Below are 20,184 nucleotides of genomic sequence, written 5' to 3'. Positions count from 1 at the left end.
AGGGAAATGCACATGGTGATTTTCTCTTTATAACATATATCCTCCCAATATTATTACGGAGCTATAATAAATATTCCATCCTTATGGAATCAAACATAACACACGTGCAAAGTATTTTCCATGTCTATTCCTCTTCGAGTTTGACCTTCAAACATTGCCAATATTTTTCTCATCTCTTTTATCGAGGCTCCTCTAAAATCTCAGCCCATTTTGAGTCTTTTCGAATGGGCTTCAAAATCCAAACATGTCGAATTATATTCAACATGTGCGAATCTATTTTCCCCAAAAAAAACCCTTGCCATTTTATTTAAATTCCTCACATTTTTGTGAGTCCATAAATATTACCCTCATGCGCTAATTCTTTCCCTAACCCCCCTCTTCTTTTTCTTCTCTCTATGCTTTTCTGTTAAAGGAAAAACAGTGAGGAAGAGAGAGCTTAGACAGCAGGCCTCTCTAGGCCAATCCCTCCCCACCGGCCGGCCTATTGGACCTCCACCCAACTGGGCCTCCCGCGCCAGCCCACCTTAACCCCACTAACCCTAGCCGCCTCCTGCTCGATCCATCTCTCCCTCTCCCTCGTCTCCACCCCGCTGCCAGGAGAGCGTGCGCTGCTCCCCATCTCCTGTTACCCACCTCCTCGGCCCCCATCTCTCCCTCTCGACTAGGCCCCGCCACCAGGAACCACTGCTCCGCCCTGCTCCCGGTCTTCCTCACCACAAGCCTGCTCCGTCGCCCTGCGCGCGAGCCCCACACCATGTCCGCGCCAGGCTCTTCTTCCCCACGAGCTTCTCCTTCCCTTCCTGCTTCGTCTTTGTCGCCGTCGTCTCCAAGTCATAACCCAGCGCCCAGGACCGCCCTCCACCGCCGGCTCTATCTCCATCGAGTGTCGAAGACCTCGTTCTTGTCCAGGGTTCGGTCAAATCCTGGCCTCCCTCACATGCCCCCGCGCTCGCCGCCGGCGAAGGCCGTGGCCAGGGAGCCGCTTGTACTCCGCTACGCCGCTGCTCCTTCTTCGATTTGGCGAGGACCGGCCGTCCCATGCCCGGATCCGCTTGTCCGTTCCATCCACGCCCTTTGACCACCGGAGTCCCCTGCTTCTGCCGTGTGAGTACGCGAGGACAACCGGCGCCAAATCCTGCTCGAGCACCCGCCTGCATTGACCCCTGCCTCTGCGCCAAGTCCACTCCAGCGTCTTACACCGCGTTGTTGCTCGTTGCATGCCAAGACCGCCTTCGTGGGTTCTTTTCACCAAGTACCGATGCCCGCAGATTTTGGGGCACGCCAAGTTCCGTTTAAAGATGTTCAACTTCATCCGATGTGGATTTCGACAAGTACCACGACGGCCGGAGCCCTCGGATACGTCAACTTTGACTTCACTGCGAGAGGAAGAACGCCAAGTACCTCTCCGAAAATGAACATGTACCACTACGTTCAGAGGCATCGGATCCGTCAAGTCCAACAATGACTGCGTACAACTATCGGCGACCTCGAACGACTACAAAATGGGAACCTCTACTTCCCCTTCAAAACGTGTACCACTACCGCCGCCCGAACGTCTACGGGACATGTACCACACCATCGTTGAAGACCCCGTGGACATCAAGTTCCATGTTGTGACCCCGAACATCTACGGACATGAACCACTACTTCCCTAGACGACCCGTGAACTACTACTTCCCTCTACGAACTCGTTCCGTCCCGAAACGCACGCTTCAAAGGTATAACATCGAGACGACCACCATGGACGAATGTTGTGTGATACGAGTTGAACCCCGTGTTTGCACTGTGCCCCGTTTGTTTCGTGCACGACCCTCGGTTGCCATGCCACTGACACATGGGACACCCGGTAACCGGGATCACCCCCACCATCTCTTGCGTGTTCCACGCATCCGCACATTTCTCTTTTGCATCGGTATCTCAATCGAGTTACCGAGACCGGAACGTTGCCGTGGCACCGTTTTCGTTATCGTCGCCGTGGCACCCCTTTTGTTTCCGCCACGATGACAAATGCTTCATAATACGTTCATATCAACATTTTCACAAAACTGCATAAACTTGCACATGTCATTGCATTATGATAAAAATATTTAAATGTTTAAATTTGTTGTTGCACCAAATTGCTAAATGCATATGGGGATTTACCAGAATTGTTGTTTGTTATTTCTGGCCTCATTTAAACTTGCCTAAATGTTTAGTTTACTTATGCTCCACCTCCTGCCATGTTAAGAACATTTAATATTGTTGGGTGCATAAACGAGAGAGAACTAAATAATTGACGTGGTGTTTTGTCAATATGCCATGCCTAATTAAACCGGACATGCATCATACTTGGTTGTGCATCATGCCATGTTTATGTGGTGGTTGTTTACTATGTTGTTTGCTTCTTTCAGGTGTTGCTTCTTCGGGTTAGTTCCGTTAACGTCGCGTTTGTGAGGATTCGTTCGACTTCTTCCGTTTGTCTTCTTCATGGACCGGTTCTTCTTCCTTGCGGGATCTCAGGCAAGATGACCATACCCTCGAAATCACTTCTATCTTTGCTCGCTAGTTGTTCGCTCTATTGTTATGCCACGATACCTACCACTTGCTATATCATGCCTCCCATATTGCCATGTCAAGCCTCTAACCCTCCTTCCTAGCAAACCATTGTTTGGCTAAGTTACCGCTTTTCCTCAGCCCCTCGTATAGCGTTGTTAGTTGCAGGTGAAGCTGAAGTTTGTTCCATGTTGGAACATGGATCTGTTGGGATATCACAATATCTATTATTTTAATTAATGCATCTATATACTTGGTAAAGGGGGGAAGGCTCGGCCTTATGCCTGGTGTTTTGTTCCACTCTTGCCGCCCTAGTTTCCGTCATATCGGTGTTATGTTCCTTGAATTTGTGTTCCTTACGCGGTTGGGTGTTATGGGCACCCCTTGACAGTTCGCTTTGAATAAAACTCCTCCAGCAAGGCCCAACCTTGGTTTTACATTTGCCTAACAATCTAAGCCTTTTTCCCTTGGGTTTCCGGAGCCCAAGGGTCATCTTTATTTTAAACCCCCGAGCCAGTGCTCCTCTGAGTGTTGGTCCAACCTGTCAGCAGCTGGTGACCACCAGGGGCAACTCTGGGTTGGCCTACCGGAATCTTGGACAATCTGGTGTGCCTTGAGAACGAGATATGTGCAGCTCCTATCGGGATTTGTCGGCACATTCGGGCGGCTTTGCTGGTCTTGTTTTACCATTGTCGAAATGTCTTGTAACCGGGATTCCGAGTCTGGTCGGGTCTTCCAGGGAGAAGGAATATCCTTCGTTGACCGTGAGAGCTTGTGATGGGCTAAGTTGGGACACCCCTGCAGGGTTTGAACTTTCAAAAGCCGTGCCCGCGGTTATGGGCAGATGGGAATTTGTTAATGTCCGGTTGTAGAGAACTCGAAAATTAAATTAATTAAAATGTATCAACCGTGTGTGTAGCCGTGATGGTCTCTTCTCGGCGGAGTCCGAGAAGTGATCACGGTTCTTGGGTTATGCTTGGACGTAAGTAGTTTCAGGATCACTTCTAGTTCACGACCGTGCTTTGTTTCTCTTCTTGCTCTCATTTGCGTAAGTTAGCCACCATATATGCTTAGTGCTTGCTGTAGCTCCTCCTCATTACCTTACCCTACCCATAAGCTTAGATAGTCTTGATCTCACGGTTGTGAGATTGATGAGTCCTCATGACTCACAGATACTTCCAAACAGTTGCAGGTGCCGATGATACCAGTGCAGATGACGCAACCCAGCTCAGGCGGGAGCTCAATGAAGTCCTAGATCGTTGTTTTGCTTCTTTTCCTGTTGATCAGTAGAGGAGCCCAGTTGGGACGATCGGGGATCTAGCATTTGGGGTTGTCTTCTTTTATTTTGGTTCCGTAGTCGGACCTTGATTGTATTCTGGATGATGTATGTTTAACTTGTATTTGTGTGAAGTGGCGATTGTAAGCCAACTCTTTATCCCATTCTTATTCAGTACATGGGATTGTGTGAAGATTACCCCTCTTGCGACAAACCTACCATGCGTCTATGCCTCTAAGTCGTGCCCCGACACGTGGGAGATATAGCCGCATTGTGGGTGTTACAAGTTGATAATCAGAGCCTTCCCCGACTTAGGAGCCCCTTGCTTGATCGAATCGCTAACGTTGTTGAGTCTAAAACAAAATGTTTGGAGTCTTAGGATTATATATATCGGAGAGTAGGATTCTTTTTACTCCTCAGTCCCTTCGTTGCTCTAGTGAGGCCTCCTGATGTAGAGTTTTGACTCTTCTCTCCTCAAATTTCATGAAAAAAAATTAGGATCACGCGGGTATCTTAGAATCGTTGCGATGGTTTTGTGACGAGAACATTGTTCTTGGTGCCTCCTGACATTTAGGGGTTGTGGCAGTGTCCCGGGGAGTTGAGCTCTGAGGTGTTGTCGTCACAATTTTATCGTTGCAGTTCTGGAATACCTGAGTTCGCCGACATCGAAAATCTCTTTTATGCAGTTGTTGGTGAGATAACCTCGACGCCACCCAGTACTGGGCGGGAGTTCGGGAGTATTGCCATAACTCGTATAACGGATGCTTTTCAAAGGTTGAGGTACACGATTTTCGAAGGTTTCTTGGTTATGTGTTGAAGGATGGATACAACTGGATGTAAGATTTGTTAGTTTGGGTGAGATATTATGCTTCCCCTGTATCCCCAACACCTGATTGCATAACCAGAAAGTTTCAGGAGTTTATAAGTGGGAATTCAAGTATCACGTAGGAATTCTTTCCAACAGACACATGATATGATATGGGATCTATCATTTGTTTGTTTCTGGCTTATTTTGCAAGTCAAATCCTTGTTTTGTTTTGTTGTGGTATTTGAGTTGCTTCAATGTCAAGTGTTGAATCCATACTTTTTTTCTAAATGGTGTTCTCATATTTCTATGGGAATATTAATCCTTCTTGATCATCGAGTTTGTCATCTCAATTTCTTCTCAACCGGTGTGCTCCTCTTCAAATGGATCTGATCATTTTCGACATTCGCAAGATCCCATCTCAGTTTTCGTCAACGGTATTTGTTTCATCCGTCTTCAAGTTGTCTTTGTTTTCCCACTCACCCACCCTTTTCTTCAAGGACTCAGATTTCTTAATCATGTATCCTTTTATTTGTGGCAAGTGTCTTCAGTCATTTCTTTCAATGTTTTACCTAGTGTTTCTTATGAAGATACTAACGGAGCTTCAAGTTTATTATTCTTCATTATATTTTTTTCTTCTCCGGTGGATTCAAGTCAAGCTTTGTTGATCATATTCTCTTCCTCGTTTCAAATGTGTTCTCATGCCGGTGCACCTCTTAATCATTCCCCGCTTACTATTCAATTGTTACGGAGTGTGAAGACATCTCAGAAGATTCGCGTTTTCCATTGCTAATTCGTTCAAGCTATTTCGAGGTCTTACCTTATTCAAGCCATTTAATTCAACTGGCGCAATCTATCTTTTAAATCGTTCAACGGTGTTTCTTTTTAGTGGGCCCTAAACCACAGGTCTTTCCCAGGATCTTACCCGACTCTTCTATTTTCCCGGAATTACTCCCAAATTTTTCTCCAAATTGACGTAAAAATGAATTATCATCAGTCATGTGTCTTCCTCCAAGATCTTTCAAATTCTTTTCATCATTGGCTCAACTCCTTCATTATTCATTCTCCGCGGAGTATCTCGATAATTCATGATGGTGTTTCTCGTTGTCATTCTCGGATTCGAAGACCAAAGAAGAGTTTTTCCTCCAAATCTTATCCGTTGTTTCAAAGATTCATGATTCTAGCTCGATGCCATCCTCACAATTATTTTCGATTGTGAGATATTCTTTTCACCCATCCGGAGCAAATTCAGGAGTCTTTTCAGTCTGGTTCATCCAAAGCCCATCATCTCAGAGTTATTCATTCTTAGCTTTCAGCTCTCATTCTCCTAATCTTACCGGTGCATCGTTCAAGTGTTCTCTAATCAGCTCGTCATCTCTTCGTTCTCATGTATCTAAATTCTCTCAAGCATCTTCGTTTATTTGCTAATCCTTCCTGGTGTTTCTTCATCTTTTATTCGTTCATTTTTAATTCTTATGGTGGTTCGTTCTGGATTTATCTTCCTTCGTTATCATATCAATTCATTCATTGTTTCCAAAAATCCTACTGGTGGTCCATCGAAGACCTTCTCAAGTTTGCACTATATCTCTCATTAATCCTTTCTACGAGAATAAGTAGTATGCCAAATCCGTTTGCTTGTCATCAATTTAAATTGGTGAAGGATAAGCATAATGTAATTCTTATTCTTGTTTCATCGAGTAAATTCAATTCCTTATTCCGGAGGTTCATCAAAATTCTTGATTTCATTTGTTCATCTTGCTTTCCGAAGTTCCAAGTTTTTCTCGGTTATATCATTTCAAAGCTCCATCTAAATCATTGCAAGGCTTCACCTTGTGCTTTCGACTTATCTTTATTTCATTATTCTTTTATTACCAGAGTTCTTCATGGAGGCTACATGGTGGTTCGGCAAGGATTCTTTTCATTCTTCATTTGTTCTTCAAGATATCTCCTGAAGCTATGATCCGCCAAGCTATACTTCAAGTATTCCTCGTCTTGCATTCCGAAGTGCAATTCTTTCTATCTTACCTTTTGAGGTGGTGTTATGTCATTTTGACAGTTTCCTTCATGTTTCATGATTGACAAGTTGTCAGGAATGAGGTATCTTGAATCTCTTCACTGGAGATTATCTTGTGCAATATTTCACCTAAAGCCTTCCCTAAGGAATGTTGCTATTGTGGTGATTATCTATGATACAAGTTTTCTCCCATCCCATCAGCGGAAGAAGTTTTTCATCTCCTCGTCAATCTGAAGCAAGCAATTGTTTCCGTTTGTGGCAGGTTGTCACCTCATAATTTTGAGATGTATTCCATAAGCCCATATCAAGCTTATCCTTTTGTTGTTGGTAATCCAACAACTCCGTTATAACCTTCTTGGAAGGGTGCCTTCCAAGCTCATTTGTGGCAGAAGTTGTCATTTTGTTCTCAATTCTGTCATTTCCAACGATCCAACTTCTATTCTATAGTTCCGAAGGTATTGTGATGTTGCTCTTTTCACTCATCATCTCGGATTGTGAAGATCATGTTCAATTCCTTCCATTTACAGTCGGAGTGTTGTCCAAATTATATTAATCTTATTCCTTCGCCATCTTGTTTTAACCGGAGTGGTTACTTGTCCTTCCTTGTCGCTGGAGCTCTTCTTCATTTCATTCTACCCACAAGATTTTTTGCAATGTTCTTTGTTCCTCTTTTCTAACGGACTGTTTTCAACTTCGTTCATCTTCATTGTATTCTTTCTTTCTTTCAATTTGTTCAACCTCTCAAGGTTCGTGGTTTCACTCGTTTGTCAAGGAAGCAACTTTGTTTTACCTCTTCCTCTTCCGCTTCTCTCCGGTGCTGTCCTACATCTCGGGACGAGATCCTCTCGTAGTGGTGGAGTGTTGTGACGCCCCGAGACCATTGTGCCAGGTGTCTTCCAGTTATTTGTTGACGTTGCCATGTCATTTGCTTGCGTGTTGCATTTCATCATGTCACCTCTTGCATCGCATCATGTCATCATGCCATCATATCATTAATCTTATAACTTTTAGAAATAAATTGTATGGATCTTCGATCCATTTAAATCGAGGGAAATGCACATGTTGATTTTCTCTTTATAACATATATCCTCCCAATATTATTAGAGAGCTATAATAAATATTCCATCCTTATGGAATCAACCATAACACACGTGCAAAGTATTTTCCAAGTCTATTCCTCTTTGAGTTTGACCTTCAAACCTTGCCAATATTTTTCTCATCTCTTTTATCGAGGCTCCTCTAAAATCTCAGCCCATTTTGAGTCTTTTCAAATGGGCTTCAAAATTCAAACATGTCGAATTATATTCAACATGTGCGAATCTATTTTCTCCAAAAATCCCCTTGCCATTTTATTTAAATTCCTCACATTTTTGTGAGTCCAGAAATATTACCCTCGTGCTCTAATTATTTCCCTAACCCCCCTCTTCTTTTTCTTCTCTCTATGGTTTTCTGTTAAAGGAAAAAGAGTAAGGAAGAGAGAGCTTAGACAGCAGGCCTCTCTAGGCCAATCCCTCCCCCACCGGCCGGCCTGTTGGACCTCCTCCCAACTAGGCCTCCCGCGCCGGCCCACCTTAACCCCACTAACCCTAGCCGCCTCCTGCCCGATCCATCTCTCCCTCTCCCTCGTCTCCACCCCGCCGCCAGGAGAGCGTGCACTGCTCCCCATCTCCCGTTCCCCACCTCCTCGACCCCCATCTCTCCCTCTCGACTAGGCCCCGCCACCAGGAACCACTGCTCCGCCCCTGCTCCCAGTCTTCCTCACCGCAAGCCTGCTCCACCGCCCTGCGCGCGAGCCCCACACCGTGTCCGTGCCAGGCTCTTCTTCCCCACGTGCTTCTCCTTCCCTTCCTGCTTCGTCTTCGTCGCCATCGTCTCCAAGTCAGAACCCGGCGCCCAGGACCGCCCTCCGTCGCCGGCTCTGTCTCCATCGAGCGCCGAAGACCTCGTTCTCGTCTAGGGTTCGGTCAGATCCTGGCCTCCCTCACATGCCCCCGCGCTCGCCGCCGGCGAAGGCCGTGGCCAGGGAGCCGCTTGTACTCCGCTGTGCCGCTGCTCCTTCTTTGATTTGGCGAGGACCGGCCGTCTCAAGCCCGGACCTGCTCGTCCATTCCATCCACGCCCTTCAACCACCGGAGTCCCCTGCTTCGATCATGTGAGTACGCGAGGACGACCGGCACCAAATCCTGCTCGAGCACCCGCCTGCGTTGACCCCTGCCTCTGCGCCAAGTCCACTCCTGCGTCTTACACCGCATCGTTGCTCATTGCATGCCAAGACCGCCTTCGTGGGTTCTTTTCGCCAAGTTCCGATGCCCGCAGATTTTGGGGCGCGCCAAGTTCCGTTTAAAGATGTTCAACTTCATCCGATGTGGATTTCGACAAGTACCACGACGGCCGGAGCCCTCGGATACGTCAACTTTGACTTCATTGCGAGAGGAAGAACGCCAAGTACCTCTCTGAAAATGAACATGTACCACTACGTTCGGAGGCATCGGATCCGTCAAGTCCAACAATGACTGTGTACAACTATCGGCGACCTCGAACGACTACGAAATGGGAACCTCTACTTCCCCTTCAAAACGTGTACCACTACCGCCGCCCGAACGTCTACGGGACATGTACCATGACCATCGTTGAAGACCCCGTGGACGTCAAGTTCCGTGTCCTGACCCCGAACATCTATGGACATGAACCACTACTTCCCTCGACGACCCGTGAACTACTACTTCCTCTACTTCCCTCTACGAACTCGTTCTGTCCCAAAACGCACGCTTCAAAGGTATAACGTCGAGACAACCACCGTGGACGAATGTTGTGTGATACGAGTTGAACCCCGTGTTTGCACTGTGCCCCGTTTGTTTCGTGCACGACCCTCGGTTGCCATGCCACCAACACATGGGACACCCGTTAACCGGGATCACCCCCACCATCTCTTGCGTGTTCCATGCATCCGCACATTTCTCTTTTGCATCGGTATCTCAATCGAGTTACCGGGACCGGAACGTTGTCGTGGCACCGTTTTTGTTATCGTCACCGTGGCACCCCTTTTGTTTCCGCCACGATGACAAATGCTTCATAATATGTTCATATCAACATTTTCACAAAACTGCATAAACTTGCACATGTCATTCGCATCATGATAATAACCTTTAAATGTTTAAATTTGTTGTTGCACCAAATTGCTAAATGCATATGGGGATTTATCGGAATTGTTGTTTGTTATTTACGGCCTCATTTAAACTTGCCTAAATGTTTAGTTTACTTATGCTCCACCTCTTGCCATGTTAAGAACATTTAATATTGTTGAGCACATAAACGAGAGAGAACTAAATAATTGACGTGGTATTGTTTGTGCACTTTGCCATGCCATGCCTAATTAAACCGGACATGCATCTTACTTGGTTGTGCATCATGCCATGTTTATGTGGTGGTTGTTTACTATGTTGTTTGCTTCTTTCCGGTGTTGCTTCTTTGGGTTAGTTCCGTTAACGTCGCGTTTTTGAGAATTTGTTCGAATTCGTCCATTTGTCTTCTTCATGGACCCGTTCTTCTTTCTTGCGGGATCTCAGGCAAGATGACCATACCCTCGAAATCGCTTCTATCTTTGCTTGCTAGTTGTTTGCTCTATTTGCTATGCCGCGATACCTACCACTTGCTATATCATGCCTCCCATATTGCCATGTCAAGCCTCTAACCCTCCTTCCTAGCAAACCGTTGCTTGGCTAAGTTACTGCTTTTGCTCAGCCCCTCTTATAGCGTTGTTAGTTGCAGGTGAAGCTAAAGTTTGTTCCATGTTGGAACATCGATCTGTTGGGATATCACAATATCTATTATTTTAATTAATGCATCTATATACTTGGTAAAGGGTGGAAGGCTCAGCCTTATGCCTGGTGTTTTGTTCCACTCTTGCCGCCCTAGTTTCCGTCATACCGGTGTTATGTTCCTTGATTTTGCGTTCCCTACGCGGTTGGGTGTTAGGGGGACCCCTTGACAGTTCGCTTTGAATAAAATTCCTCCAGCAAGGGCCAACCTTGGTTTTACATTTGCCTAACAACCTAAGCCTTTTTCCCTTGGGTTTCCGGAGCCCAAGGGTCATCTTTATTTTAAACCCCTGGGCCAGTGCTCCTCTGAGTGTTGGTCCAACCTGTCAGCAACCGGTGACCACCAGGGGCAACTCTGGGTTGGCCTACCGGAATCTTGGACAATCCGGTGTGCCCTGAGATCGAGATATGTGCAGCTCCTATCGGGATTTGTCGGCACATTCGGGCGGCTTTGCTGGTCTTGTTTTACCATTGTCGAAATGTCTTGTAACCGGGATTCCGAGTCTGATCGGGTCTTCCTGGGAGAAGGAATATTCTTCGTTGACCGTGAGAGCTTGTGATGGGCTAAGTTGGGACACCCCTGTAGGGTTTGAACTTTTGAAAGCCGTGCCCGCGGTTATGGGCAGATGGGAATTTGTTAATGCCCGGTTGTAGAGAACTCAAAACTTAAATTAATTAAAATGTATCAACCGCGTGTGTAGCCGTGATGGTCTCTTCTCGGCGGAATCCGGGAAGTGAACACGGTTCTTGGGTTATGCTTGGACGTAAGTAGTTTCAGGATCACTTCTTGATCACTTCTAGTTCATGACCGTGCTTTGCTTCTTTTCTCGCTCTCATTTGCGTAAGTTAGCCACCATATATGCTTAGTGCTTGTTGCAGCTCCACCTCATTACCTTACCCTACCCATAAGCTTAGATAGTTTTGATCTCGCAGGGTGAGATTGCTGAGTCCTCGTGACTCACAGATACTTCCAAACAGTTCCAGGTGCTGATGATACCAGTGCAGATGCGCAACCCAGCTCAGGCGGGATCATTGTTTTTCTTCTTTTCCTATTGATCAGTAGAGGAGCCCAGTTGGGACGATCGGGGATCTAGCATTTGGGGTTGTCTTCTTTTATTTTGGTTCTGTAGTCGGACCTTGATTGTATTCTGGATGATGTATGTTTAACTTGTATTTGTGTGAAGTGGCGATTGTAAGCCAACTCTTTATCCCATTCTTATTCAGTACATGGGATTGTGTGAAGATTACCCCTCTTGCGACAAACATACCATGCGGCTATGCCTATAAGTCGTGCCCCGACATGTGGGAGATATAACCGCATTGTGGGTGTTACAGCTTCAGTCGACAGAATCGACTTTTGGGTCAGTCGATTGTCAGGTGTGGGGGGCTCGCCGAAGTTAAGAACCAGCCGCAACGGGGAGGGGGGGCTCGCCGGAGAGGTACCCCACTATCTATCTTAGGGTTCAGGGTGGGGGCAGTGGTCGCTGGCGATGGTGGGGCAACGGCGTGTGGATTGCCGGAGAAAAAGCTCGGCGCGGGGGGGCTAGAGGGATGGTCAGGGCGGCGGCGGACCGGCGGTGGGGAGTGATTTCGGGGCTGGCGGGGCGGCGCACCGCCAGCCGCGGGCGGCGGGGGCGGCGGTTTGGCCGGTGGTGTCAGTCGACTGATGCTGCTACACGACCAGCTGCCCCGGCTCTCGCACGCGGTGCTGCTACTGCTTTTCTGCTACTAGTGCGTTTAGTTTCGACAGTAAAATTCAGTTTCGACGGTTAAGTTCAGTTTCGACAGTTAAATTCAGTTTCGACAGTTAAGTTCAAAGATGAGAGGCTGATGTATTTTACATCTAGCACTTTGTGGTTATGTATTTTACGTCATCTACTGGAGATGCTATTAGAATTCTAGTCAGGTTAACGTTGTCTCTCTTGTCCTGCTTCAGCCTCGGCGTCGTAGAACTCACCGAAGCTGCTCCAACAACGAAACCCTCCATCACAGCTGAGCAGTACCCTGGGCTCCATCTCCAGACGCCTAAGATCTTCTTCCCCTCCTCCGACAGCCAATTCAGTCGGAGCATCCTCACCGACCAACCCAATCACGCTGAGATCGACATGGCTTCACCAAAGAGGTTCTACACTTGTTGCATCTCTTTTTTACTCTGCATGTTATATATATATTGTCCACTGAGCACATGTAGTAATGTGAAATACGATTATTTTCTCCTACTATATGACAAGCAGTGAGGTACTAGGCAACTTAGCTATACGTGATGGACTCTCCTGAACACCATCATTATTTATCTCTGCACGTTTGAGCTGTGCATTTGTCGATGGGCCTAGGAGTTGAGCTAGTAGGGCAGTGGCCTGGGTCCAAAGTAGTAGAAGTAGCACAAAAACATTTTTTGAGTGTAGGCTTTTCCTTGCTCAAGCCTGCCTACTAGAATCGCTAGTGCTTGAAAGGAAAAGTGAAGGAAAGCATAGGAATTGGAAAGTTTTCTATGGTACTAGTATTCATGCATTTGGTTCAAAGGAATGGAGCAAAGGAAAACTATAGGATTTGTTCCTTTAGTGTCTCTTTGAAAGAAGAACCGTAGGAATTTTAATATCCACTTGTCCTCCTTTTCAAATTCCTATTCATGAAGCACAAGACTAAGAGATAGTAGCATAATAGCATTATATCTGTACATTTTCTTGTGGTTTGACTTAATCTCATCATGCTTCTTTGCATCCTCTGATCTTCCAATTCTTGTGAACCAAACACCCAGATTGGCAGAAATCATGTGTTTTTAAATTCTCTGTTTTGCACGTGCATTCCTATCCTATTACTGTGTATTTCCTATCCCTACGTTGTTAGAATCCTCCAATTCAAACGAGCCCTTACAGAATTACTTCTCTTACAGATAGTTGTCAAAGAAAACCTTGTGTGGTTTGTCCCGCTCCTGCTGCGCCGTCGTCCACCCCAGCTCAGCTACTCCAACGACAGAAGGGTCTAGCACAGCAGGGATCCGGCCTCCAGACTGTCTTTCATAGCCTCAGATCTTCTTCCCCGCCGCGGGCAGCCATGACAACTACATTACCATCATCAACCGAGCAGATGACCTCGAGGACTACACGGGTCCGCAAGAGAGGTTGCACTCTTCGTGTCTGCTTACGTTATGCATCGCTTAATATTACATGCTACTTTATCATCCTGTTCACCGATTAGACTCTGAGTCAGCTCCAAACTAATGGTCAAACTTGAGTTTTTAAATGGTTCTGGGGTACATATCGCGGCCGCAATCAATAGTATCTATCTACTATCTGGTTAATCTCTGGTGTCTACTATGAGTTTCATGTTGGGTGGGAAACAAACAATAAAGAAGCCATTATCTATATTTTTTAACTAAAGACATTATCTGCCTGCTATCATTGGTTTTGGGTCTATCCACAGGCTGCTACCATCACTCTGGATTTCTACATGCACTCCTTAGATAATCTCACTATGTTTTATTCCTATACATGTCAGTTATTGTACACAATGGAACTAAACATGTAGAGCAAAAGAGATGAGCCTTGCATGGCAATAAAATTTCATGCAGGCGTCGCTCCATGGTAGGCGCAAAGGCAGCCCCCCCTCCACCCATTTCGGATTGTAATCGAGAGGAAGATATCTGTTCTGAGGGGGATTCAGAAGGAGAAGACCACTCCTATTTACCCCCTGAGGTCTTCGCTCTAACTTGGCATGCTGATGTTGGTTATATTATGCATATGGTGCCTTGCATTGCTTACTTTATACATCAAATATGTCATCTTCTTAGTTTAGATATGCTTTATGTGAATGCCATATGTTTAGTTTATTCATCGTTTATGTGTATTATGCAATGCCATCTTGTTTAGCCAGGCATCATATATGTGAATTTTACAATGCCATCCTGCTTAGCCAGTCATCTTATATGTGAATTATATTAGGCCATCCTTTTTTTGTTATGTATTACATTTGTCAACAATGTTAGTACATTCAACTACTCTTCGTGTGCATCAGCCATTTGACACGGTGATGGAAAATTCTGGAGTGAAAACAAGGTCTTCAGAGCAGACTATGCTATCTGATGAAGCGCATATCTCGCTAGTTACGAATAGCTCCTCAGAGGAGGATTTAGAGACAGATGACTAGTCCTATTCCCCCCAAGGTGTATGCTCTAACTTGGCAGGGTTATGTTGCTCATATCATGCGTATGGTGTCTTGCATTGCTATGTCATTTGATTAGTTTAGACATGCTTTGTGTGAATGCCACCTGTTTAGCGTCTAATTACAATATATGTGAATTATGCATTGCCATCTTGTTGCAAGACATTATATATGTGAATTATGCAATGATATCTTGTTGCAAAGGCATTATATATGTGAATTATGCAATGCCATGTTGTTTAGCCAATCATCATGTATGTGAATTATATCATGCTATCATTTTTTGTATTGCATGTTCCATTTGTCGACAACGTTTATATATTCAACTACTCTTCTTGTGCATCAGCCATTTGAAGCGGTGATGGAAGTATCTGGAGTGAAAACAAGGTATTCAGAGTAGACAATGCTACCTGCTGAAGCAGACATCTTGCTGGTTACAGAGAGCTCCTCAGAGGAGGATTCAGAGACTGATGACCAGTCCTATTTCCCCCTGAGGTCTATGGTCAAACTTGGCGGGGTTATATTACCCATGTCATGCATGTTGTCTTGCATTGCTTAGTTTTTACATCATATATGGATTTCCATCTGCTTACTTGATTACTATATAAATCATATATTTGAATTATATCATGCCATCATGTTTACATGGATAGCATCTATCTGAATTATGGCATGGCAACCCATTTAATAAAGACATCATATAGTTATATCATCTCATCATGTTTAGTGTTTATAGTCATCATATTTTGAATTATGTCATTCCATCCGTGAATAATATCATCCTATCATGTTTCCATAGGCGGCATGTATGTGAATTATGGCATGCCAACCTATTTAATAAACACATTATATAGTTATATCATGCCATCCTATTTACATAGTCATCATATTTTGAACTATGTCTTTCCATCTTTTTTAGTTAACCATCATAACGTGAAATTGTGTCATGCTATCCTGTTTAGTTAGCCATCATATATGTGAAATCGTGTCATGCTATCCTGTTTGGTTAGACAACATAAATATGAATTATTTCATGCCCTCTTTTATTCCCCACTATCCATTGCACATGTTTATCATACAATGTATGTACATTCAATTACTTTTCTTATTTATCAGCCATTTGAATTGGAGAGGGTGATGGCAGTATAGGGAGTAACAACACGGTCTTTAGAAAAGATAGTGCTACTAGCTGATGCAGATAGAACCACAGTTGTACTTGCCCAAGAACCAGCCCCACCACACATAACCCAGACTCTCGCAGATTGTACCCCTACCCAGTTGGACAGACAACCAGCTACACCCCTTCTAACCCCAACCCCAGCAGATAGTAACCTAGTTCCAGTTGACACAGCACCGTCTCCACCACAGAGCACCCAAACACGAGCAGTTAGTAAGGGAACTGCAGTTCCCAAAGCACGAGGACCACCACTCCGAATCCCAACTCAACGCTTAAAGGAGAAGAGGAATTGTTCTCAGGTCAGGTTCTGTAGCTATGGTTCATACTACTTTGCTCTTCTAAAGTGGTTTCATTTCTGTACTTGTTTTGCTGCGGCATTTATTTGCACTGGTCGCTAACTTTGACAACCAATGTATATGATATGCTGCTTTGTTCCCTATATTTGCACTCGTGGCGAACTTTGATGCCCAGTGGATGTAATATGTGTAATAGCCGTGATAGCCTAGCGTAAGTTGCTTGCTTATTTATTTCCTTATTGTCTTGTTTATTTGTTTGCTTGTAGTCAGTGCAGTTCTTTTTCCACGGTTTGCTAGTGGCCTAATAACCTATTTTTTAAAAACTAGGCCACAATAACCATGGGCTACATATTTACTGTAGTTACCATGGGCCTCCTACGGGCCGTTGAAACAACGGGCATTCTAAGGGTCGTAGAAACAATGGGCCTTCATGGGCCGTAGCATCAATGGGCCTTCTACGGGCCATATGATCGATAGGCCAAACATGGGCCAATAATAGACCGCATTATGGGCCGTATATGGGCTAGATTTGGAATCGTCAGTTCATGGGCCGACAATAACGGGCCGTCGTTAATCGGCCGTTTTTGATGGCGCTATGAAAACGGCCCAACAGATTAACGGGCCGCAAACGGGCCAATTGTAACCACAGGTTGAATTTGGCCCACAAGCGGAAAAGGCCAGTAACAGGGCGTAAGTAACCGAATGCTGGAAATGAGCCCAAGAATAAATGGGCCCTGAGAAGGCCGAAAGATAACACGGGTTGGAAACTTCCCAATGGAATAATGGGCCGTTGATGGGTATAAGGTGGTACACTGTTCATTGCGGGCCAGATTCACCATGGGCCGTTAATGGGCCAAGAGTTACAAATGGCCTCGTATGGGCCGAAAGACATCATGGGCCATACATGGGCCAAAAGTTACAACAGGCTGGAATCATATTAGACGGCCCAGATGAAGCTACTGGGCTTAATTCCGATATGCCGTAATGGGCCGTGAGTTAGCGGACCGTAAATGGGCTATATATGAACAGGCCATTAACAGGCTTTCCGTAGGCCGGCCTGTTACCTTTTGACCAAGTCAAACGGGCCAGCCTTTTCACCGAAATGGGCCTCTGTTGGGTCGTGCCACATGTCGACGTATCATAGGCGCCTCCTGTCCAATTAATGGATGACATCTGGCCCAACGGTGAGCCAACACGTATTTCCTCCCACCAATGAGAATTTTACACGTGGAAAATCCTCATTGGTCCAGGATGTTAGCGGGTTATCGGATCCAAAACCGAACCCGATAGCTTAACGGCGACCCGTTACGGTGGATGCCACGTGTCGGTCACCCTTGACGAAAGCACTTCCATGATGCGTGATTTATCGTCATGGAAGTGGACACTTCTGTGATGATAATTTTGTTAATGTCATGGGACACTTCTACGATCGCACAGGTATGACTATCTTGATTCTGTCATAAAATCGTCATGGATGTACATGCATGACAGAAAACATGACCTACTGTGACAAACACGTATCATCACGGAAGTGTCTTTTTTTTGTAGTGTCAACTAGCAAGAAATAATAATAAATCTCGGATGACAACACTTTCTCAAAACAATCATGATATGATATAACAAAATGGTATCTCGCTAGGCCTTTTTGAGACCGCAAAACATAAATGCAGAGCACCCCTGAAGATCAAGGACTGACTGGACATTGTAATTCATGGTAAAAGACACCCAGTCATGGTCATACAATATCAATTAATAACAATGCATACAAATGACAGTGGTGCTCTCTAACTGGTGCTTTTTATTAGAGGATGATGACTCAGCAATAAAAGTAAATAGATAGGCTCTTCTCAAAGGGAAGCAGGGATTTGTAGAGGTGCCAGGGCTTGAGTTTTTAAAACAGAGATGAATAATATTTTGAGCGGTATGCTTTCATTGTCAACATAACAACCAAGAGATCTCGGTATGTTCCATACTAGATACATTATAGGCGGTTCCCAAACAGAATGGTAAAGTTTATACTCCCCCACCACCAACAAGCACACTCCATGGCTGGTCCAAAACAACGGGTACCATCCAACTAACAACAATCCTGGGGGAGTTTTGTTTGCAATTATAATTTTATTTGATTTGAGCATGGGACTGAGCATCCCGGTTACCAGCCATTTTCTCATGAATGATGAGCGGAGTCCACTCATCGTGAGAATAACCCACCTAGCATGGAAAATATTGACAGCCCTAGTTGCTACATGAGCAATTCGAGCATACAAAATAGATTATCATTTGAAGGTTTAGAGTTTGGGACATGAAAATTTACTTGGAATGACAGGTAAATACCGCATATAGGTAGGTATGGTGGACTCATATGGAACAACTTTGGGTTTATGGAAGTGGATGCACAAGCAGTATTCCCGCTTAGTAAAAGTGAAGGCTAGCAAAAGATTGAGGTGCGACCAACTAGAGAGCGACAACAGTCATAAACATGCATTGAGATTAACCAACATTGAGTGCAAGCATGAGTTGGATATAAGTCACCATGAACATAAATATCGTGGAGGCTACGTTGATTTTGATTCAACTACATGTGTGAACATGTGCCAAGTCAAGCCACTCGAATCATTCAAAGGAGGATACCATCCTATCATACTACATCACAACCATTTTAAAAGCATGTTAGCACGCAAGGTAAACCGTTATAAACTCCTAGCTGGTTAAGCATGGCATGAGTAACTGTCGGTGTCAAAACCGGCGGATCTCGGGTAGGGGGTCCCGAACTGTGCGTCTAGGCCGGATGGTAACAGGAGGCAGGGGACACGAAGTTTTACCCAGGTTCGGGCCCTCTCGATGGAGGTAAAACCCTACATCCTGCTTGATTAATATTGATGGTAGGGGTATTACAAGAGTTGATCTACCACGAGATCAGAGAGGCTAAACCCTAGAAGCTAGCCTATGGTATGATTGTTGATGTGTATGTTGTCCTACGGACTAAAACCCTCCGGTTTATATAGACACCGGATAGGGTTAGGGTTACATAGAGTCGGTTACAATGGTAGGAGATCTGAACATCCGTATCGCCAAGCTTGCCTTCCACGCCAAGGAAAGTCCCTTCCGGACGCGGGACGGAGTCTTCAATCTTGTATCTTCATAGTCCAGGAGTCCGGCTAAAGGTATAGTTCGGCTATCCGAACACCCCCTAATCCAGCACTCCCTCAGTAGCCCCTAAACCAGGCTTCAATGGCGACGAGTCCGGCGCGCAAATTGTCTTCGGCATTGCAAGGCGGGTTCCTCCTCCAAATACTTCATAGAAGATTTTGAACACAAAGATAGTGTCCGGCTCTGCAAAATAAGTTTCCACGTATTGCCATAGAGAGAATAATAATATTAACACAAATCTAATCTGCGGACATATTCCGCGGTGCGACACGCCACGGCCAAGCCTTTATCCAAATCGTTTCATTATCCCACCTCAGCGCATTATGCAAGGCAGTTTCCTTGGCACGTCTTGTCAAAGCAGAGATCGTGTCCCCTCATTTCGGGATTCTCATCAATACGGGCGTGGGTAACCCAACCGCGCCTTTGATTACGGCGCTTGGAGATAAGCATGTTTTACCAGGCTGGTGGGGCCATGTAGCCGCGCCCACCCATATAAGGGGATAAGGATCCACCTTTTCACCCACGCCTTCTTCCTCCTTTGCCTATCCATTCTTGCACACTCGAGCACCAGCGCCCAAGTCCGCACTACCACCTCGACCTTCTCCAGTCATGTCCGGAGCGGGAGGCAAGTGGATGGTCTCCTCCGTCATGGAGGGACACATAAAAAAGCTGAGGAAGGCCGGATACCTGGCCAGCGACATCGCGCACCGACTCCCCGAGAAGGGGCAGCTCATCCCCACTCCTAGGCCCCATGAGAGGGTGGTATTTCTCCCCCATTTCCTCCGCGGACTAGGCTTCCCTCTGCATCCATTTGTCTGGGGGCTCATGTTCTACTACGGCCTGGATTTCCACGATCTAGCCCCAAACTTCGTCCTCAACATCTCGGCGTTTATCATCGTGTGCGAGGCTTTCCTCCGCATCCACCCCCATTTCGGCTTATGGCTAAAGACCTTCA

The 20,184-nt window shown here is 45.6% G+C and overlaps 1 long non-coding RNA gene across 1 annotated transcript; it reads left to right on the top strand.

The window, feature by feature from the left end:
* Nucleotides 1-8,243: 8,243 nt before the first annotated feature.
* Nucleotides 8,244-15,478, top strand: LOC147979740 (uncharacterized). Its single transcript, XR_015618970.1, has 4 exons — nucleotides 8,244-9,403; nucleotides 12,382-12,567; nucleotides 13,339-14,140; nucleotides 14,953-15,478. It is a non-coding gene; the product is annotated as an uncharacterized LOC147979740 (long non-coding RNA).
* The last annotated feature ends 4,706 nt before the right edge of the window (nucleotides 15,479-20,184 follow it).

Source organism: Triticum urartu, chromosome 3A, assembly GCF_056163025.1.
Source record: "Triticum urartu cultivar PI428250 chromosome 3A, HENAU_Tu73, whole genome shotgun sequence".
Taxonomy (NCBI): Eukaryota; Viridiplantae; Streptophyta; class Magnoliopsida; order Poales; family Poaceae; genus Triticum; species Triticum urartu.
Note: the sequence above shows the minus strand (reverse complement) of the source record. Positions and strands in the feature narration are given on the sequence as shown.